The following is a 6000-nucleotide window of genomic DNA, read 5'->3' as shown; positions in this document are numbered from 1 at the left end:
GCTCCTGCACAGGACTTCAGCACACAATCCGGTCCAGCACTCTAACTTCACTCTCCTGCTGGGCCCGGTCCCAGGACTCCAGGCAAACCTGTGCTGACTGGTGAGGGCCAGGAGGACCTTTGGGGTCCCAGTCTCAGGGCTCCCAGGGCCAACAGGGACACCTCATTCCCCAGCCCTGTCGTTGGGAACCTGTGCTTGGGCTTAGAGAGCTGGTGAGACTTGGATAGAAACTGGGATTTCTCAGCAAAATCTGCTAGGTGCACTTTTCTGGAAGAATGAAGGCATGTTTGGCCATTAGTGAGTCAGCATTCTCTAGTACCCGGTCCATCTAGCAACAGTATTGTAGGACCCTTGTCCTCCCCCAGCCCTGGAGAAAATCAGGGCTCCCAGCACAGCTGGGCCCCACAGGTAACCCACTCAATACAGACCTGGCACATAAAGACTGAAACGAATGACTGTCAGCCATTAAGAAATCATACTCTGGGGCCTGCACCGTGGTTTAGTAGGTTAGGCCTCTGCCTATGGCACCAGCTTCCCATATGGGCACATGTTCGAGTCCCGGCTGCTCTACTTCTGATCCAGCTCCCTGCAAATGTGTCTGGGAAAGCAGTGGAGGATAGCCCAAGTCCTTGGGCCCCTAGCACCCAGGTAGGAGACCAGGAAGAAGCTCCTGGCTCCAGATCAGCCCAGCTCCAGCTACTGCAACCATTTGGGGAGTGAACCAGCACACAAAACTCCTCCCTCTCTGTCTGTAACTCTGCCTTTCAAATAAATAAAATAAATCTTAAAAAAAATCACAGTCTGAGGAACCATTATTAATTTTGTAAAATGGGTAAATGATACTGTAATCACATTTTTAAAGTCCCGAGCCTTTTTTACCAGGAGGTGGAGGGGCAGATGACAGAATGGACAATGTGGACACTCTTCCAACGTGGAAACCCTTGTGGCTTCATAGTCCTATTGTCTCTACTTGGGACTGGTTTTAATGCCAAAATAAAAAGTTTCAAAATGCAAATAAATCAAAACTACTCTCCATGCATACCAAGATGCAAACGACCCAGCCAAGCAGGCCGCTGGGCCAGGAAAACAGGTAAGAAGGTTGGGAACGGAGCCAGCTCTTGGCAGGCTCAGGACCCTGGCTTTAGTCTCGGGCGTGGATTTCGGACACTAACGCTTCAGGTCTCAGTTTTGCCCTCCGTGGAATGGTCACGCAGGGCAGGTGAGGCTGCTGACTGCGCGCGGCCGCGAGGGTGGGCGGACAGGATCATGATGATGGAGGAGGAGGAAGAGGAGGATAGGAGGATCACCCTATCCCCTGTGGGGGGGCGGGACCCTGTTCCCTCGGGGAGGTTTTTGGACGGAGGTCGGGGGAGGAGCGCGCCCGGGGGCGGATAAGTGGGGCTCTGGGGGCAGGTGCAGCGGGGGCCGGCGCCTCGGCAGCCCCTCCCCCGCTCTCCCCTCGCCGCCGCCTCCCCTGCGCCCTCCCCTTCTCCGCCTCCTCCCCCACCACCTCCTCCCGGTCCCTGGCAGCCGCAGCTCAGGGAGCAGCCGGCGGCGCCGTAGCCGCGCAGCCTTTGTTGTCGGGCCTCCGGGCGCGCGGGGCCCAGCGCAGGCGTAAGTGACCGGTGGCCGGGCCGCGGGGGACTCGGCGGGGAGTGGGCCGGGGGTCGCGGGTAGCTCCCTGTGGGGCTGATGGGCCGAGCAGCTCCTCCCTCCGCGCGCGCGGCGGGGCTGCTGGGGCGCTGCTGGCGCGGCGGGGGTTGGAGAAGGGCGCAGGGGCGCGGGGGCGCAGCGAGGGGCGCGTGGGCCCGCCGCGCCACCGACCGACGCGGGCAGGGGCGCGGGCCGCCGGGCGCCGCAGCCTTGCGCCCCGGGGACGTGCGGCTTGGGTGCAAATCCTGTTTCTTTGGGCAGAGGCCACGCGGGGACGGAGGAGGCAGAGAGGACGGGCAGTGATGGTCTTGGAGAAACGGGAGAGGAGCCGGCCGCGCGCCACCGTCACCACTGTCACCACCACCACCACCATCACCATCTCCATCTCTGGCCGTCACCCATCCCACTCCCAGCCTCACCTCCCATCTCATGGCCCTGTGCAACCCAACTTTATCAGCTGATTTCCGTGTCGTTGGGTAATACTTTGAAAAGGCGGCAGAGTGCGCCAGATTAGGAAGAAGTGCATTTACCGGGGGACTTCTGTCTTGTTACCAAGTAGCTGCCTCTTGTTTTCCCATCAGGAAAAAGGGCACAGGGCTGCCTCGCCGCCAGCCTGAAATGGCTGGGGTCGCTTCCGGCTTTTTCTATTCCTAGCGCTGGCAGGGTTATGGAAGCATGATTGATGTATAGAGATATAAAATAGGATGTGTATGGTACAGATAAGAGTATATGCATATATTTTTAAGTGGAAACGTGGTTACAAGACAGATTTATGTAGGTACAGGAAATTTGAAATCATGTCTTTTTTTTTCATAATATGCATTTTTTCAAGAACTTTTCCAAGACCCCTGCTATGAATGGACTTCAAACTTGTTTTGCGCCAAAATGAACTTACTTTTTGTTTCCGTTTTCACGGACTTTTTAAAAGCAGGTGTCCATACATCTACCTTGCACACGGTGATGTAGAGGGTAGAAGCTGGAGAGGCAGCTTTGTCGGGACATCACCCAGCAGAGTAGAGGCAGTGACTTCCTCAGAAGTGGGGGAAGTGGCTGTTTAGTGCCACGTGCTGTGCCGAGGTCTTTATTCTGGGTGCGTGCAGGGTACCCTGGGTGTTCCTCACTGAGTGTTTTCAAAGCTGGCTTTTACCTGCCCCCCGGGGAGGGGGGGGATGCTGTTGGATCAGAACAAGAGCATGAGAGATCACCCTGAGCATCTCCTAATTTGGAAATAAAACAGCAAGCCAGGCCCTAGACCCTCTGTCTTTCCCCGTCCTGGTTAGAAAGTGAATTTTGAGCTTGCTTGATCTGTGTTCTAGTCTTAGGACCAACTAGGCAATCCTGAGCTTCCTGGCAAGCTTGCTAATGGATCTCCCTCACAAGCCCTGGGGCGGGGCTGTGCAGATGCCCGGGGTATGGATCTCTCCCTACTTATGCAATGCACGAAGCAAAAGCGATCCTACTAAAAATGATATAGACTGGAGACAGCAGTTGTCTTAGTTTAAGATATTTCACATGTTGATGGGTCCTTGTCTGTCGTTAACTGAAACCTCTCTACCTGGTGACATGGGGTCTTAGTACAGGATGTGGAGAATTACTCAGAAATAATTTCTTGCCCTAAAAATATTCCAAGGCCTCACATTTAAGGCAGGCATCCTCAACCTAACACAATGGCATTTCCAGTACAAAGACTTGAATTGCCTCACTCTTGTTTTTAATTGTGGAGCGCAAGGAGACCACCAGCCTGCTTAAGGAAGTTTTACGCCATTGGTTGTATCTTAGTCTGTTGAGGCTGCTATGACAAATATGTTAGGCTGGGTGATTTTTAAGTGATTTTAAGAAATTGACTTTTCTAGTTGGGAGGCTGGAACGCCACGGTCCAAGCGCTAGCAGATTGAGTGTGTGGTGAGGGCCCACTGTTTGGTTCATAGATGGTGCTGTGTGTGTATGTGTGTGTGTGTGTGTGTGCTCGCATGGCACAAGGGGTGAGCATGCTCCCTTAGGCTCCTGTACAAGCACGGATCTGGGAGGTTTTGCAGGAACAGGGTGTTCAAACCATATCAGGTTGTTCTGAGTCCCATTGCGATAGCTCACATGAATTCTTCTAGCCCTTGCAGGCTTTATGTCCCCAGATATATTTTACTGTAATTTAGAAATCATGTATTTGCTTCCACCGAGGTGTGATTTACATCCGTGAAATGCACCATTCTCGATGGATTTACCCACGAGGGAACGAATATTTCCATTGTGCCAGAGCTGCCCCTCGTGCCCCTGCCCTGTTAGTGTGCTCTCAGGTATAACTGCTACTTGGTTTTACTGACATAGAAAAATAACTTACTCTACATTTATTTTAAATTAAATGAATAATGTGTTTTAAATTTTCTCCCATGAAACCCATTGGCCTATTCTTTTGGCATTTATGCCTGAGTGTGAGTCTGTGAGTCCCTAGTTTCCTGCACTCTATAGGGACATGAGCCTTGTCTCTGGAGAGGCCCATAAAGCAAGTAATTCAACAAGCAGAGCCATTTGCTGTGTGCAGACCCAGGGTTACAGGGAGTCCTCATGTAACCTGGTTTTATTTGTTCGGAGAGGGAACCGGAAGGCTTCCTAGAGGAGGTGAATTTGCAGTTGGGAATCAGAATGAGTGGCACCTCACCAGCTAACAGCTGGGGTGGGAGGGAAAGAAGAGTGTATTCCAAATGGAAGGAACATCTTGAATCGTGGGTCACAAATAACAACAAGGAGGGGTCCAAGAGCCAAAATAAGCTGGGGATGACTGGAGTGTGGAACAAGGAGGCAAGGGACTGAAACACAGCTGGGGAGGCAGGAAGGAGCTGGCCTGCCTTGCTGGGGCTGGGGCTCGGCTCCAAGGACAAGGACAGGCTTTGACAGTGAGCATGGCAGAGTGAAATCCAAAGACTCAGCTCACTGCTGTGTGGCGTGGAGATTACAGGAGGGAGAGTTGGAGAGTGGGGGAGGTGGCCTAGATGAGGGAGTGGCAATGGGAATGGGGAGAAATGAGTGGACTTGGGGTTTTGAAGGTGAGATTAACACAGTGTGTTAATTCAAGGAAGCTTGGGGTTTCTTAGATCTTACAAAATGGCGGCACCATTGGAAAGCCAGGGAAAGAATGGAGTAGATGTAGCATCTTTGATGTGTTTCTTTCTGGATATGTTCAGTTTGGGTTGCCGGTTGGCAGGTAAAACTTGAGCGCATTCCGTACACCAGGCTTGCTATGCTACGTGGATAAAGTCACGAACAGGAAGTGGACCCCGCCCCTGTGTAGCTCACAGGGGAGAGCTGCGACCTGACAAACCGCCAGGTATAAGTGGTGACTGAAGACTTTGACGTGAAGGAGATGGCTCAGTAAGCGCTCAGTGGAAGAGCAGCAGCCAGGCATAAGATCCTGAGGGACCCCAAGCAACTGAGAGAGCACTGGGGAAAGTGGAGGGAAAGTAACAGAAGTTGGGGGTTAGAGGTTTGGGAAATGGTCCTCCGTTCATGCAGTGCTGAGAAATTGAGGACAAGAGATGGTCTATTGTGCTTCTCCGAGTGGGGTTCCCAGGCCAGCATCAGCTCCCAGGAACTTGTTAGAAATGCAGATTCTCGGGCTGCACCCTGGATACACTGAATCTGAAACTCTTGACGGTTGAACCTGGCAGTCTTGTACGTCAGCAGGTGTTCTGATGCACACTGACGTTTGAAACCATAGCTCTATTGTGGAGAAAGAAGTCACTTGTTAGAAAACTTGATGAAAGTCATTTTATAAGAATTATAGCTGTGTAGGCAAATTTTTAACATCCTTAACAGGACTGTCAAAAGCTTTGTTTTATTTTTTACTTGGAAATTTCAGAAGTTTTATTTTCCTTTGTATGTTTGGTCCCCTGCCCTTTTATATACTAGTTGACCATTTTCTTTTCCCAAAGAAACCTTTTATTTAATGAGTACAAATTTCGTAAGTACAACTTTAGGAATATAGTGATTCTTCCCACCATACCTGCCCCACTCCCACCCCACCTCCTCCTCCCTCTTCCATTCCCAGTCCCATTCTCCATTAAGAAAAAAAAAACAAAACTGTCCCTCAACAATCAAGACATGTGCAGTTCAAGTCATTGCTTCTCAAAGTGTTGGTCATTGATTTATGTCTCGTTTTACCCTGTTCTGTCTGGGTTTTGAGGTAGTGCTTTTGTCTGCTTTGGAACAAGTCACTTTACAGAGTCTCAGTACAGCGGGGCACCTATGTCATTTATCCTGGTACACTGCCCTCCACTCTGAAAGTGAGGAATTGAAATATTCAACCAGGGGCTGGTGCTGTGGCACAGTGGGTTAAAGCCCTAGCCTGCAGTGCCA

At 51.4% G+C, this 6000-nt stretch overlaps 1 protein-coding gene across 1 annotated transcript in view; it reads left to right on the top strand.

Moving 5' to 3' along the window:
* The first annotated feature begins 1414 nt into the window (after nt 1–1414).
* GPR45 (G protein-coupled receptor 45) overlaps nt 1415–6000 on the top strand; it is a 96084-nt gene continuing 91498 nt past the window's right edge. Inside the window, exon 1 of the mRNA XM_017339358.4 lies at nt 1415–1614. The gene's annotated coding sequence lies outside the window, so the exon portion shown is untranslated. The remainder of the gene's footprint in view (nt 1615–6000) is intronic.

The sequence above is a fragment of the Oryctolagus cuniculus genome, chromosome 2, assembly GCF_051225735.1.
Source record: "Oryctolagus cuniculus isolate XC-2025 breed Fujian yellow rabbit chromosome 2, ASM5122573v1, whole genome shotgun sequence".
Lineage (NCBI taxonomy): Eukaryota > Metazoa > Chordata > Mammalia > Lagomorpha > Leporidae > Oryctolagus > Oryctolagus cuniculus.
The sequence above is the reverse complement of the archived record's forward strand: the minus strand, read 5'-3'. Positions and strand labels throughout refer to the sequence as shown.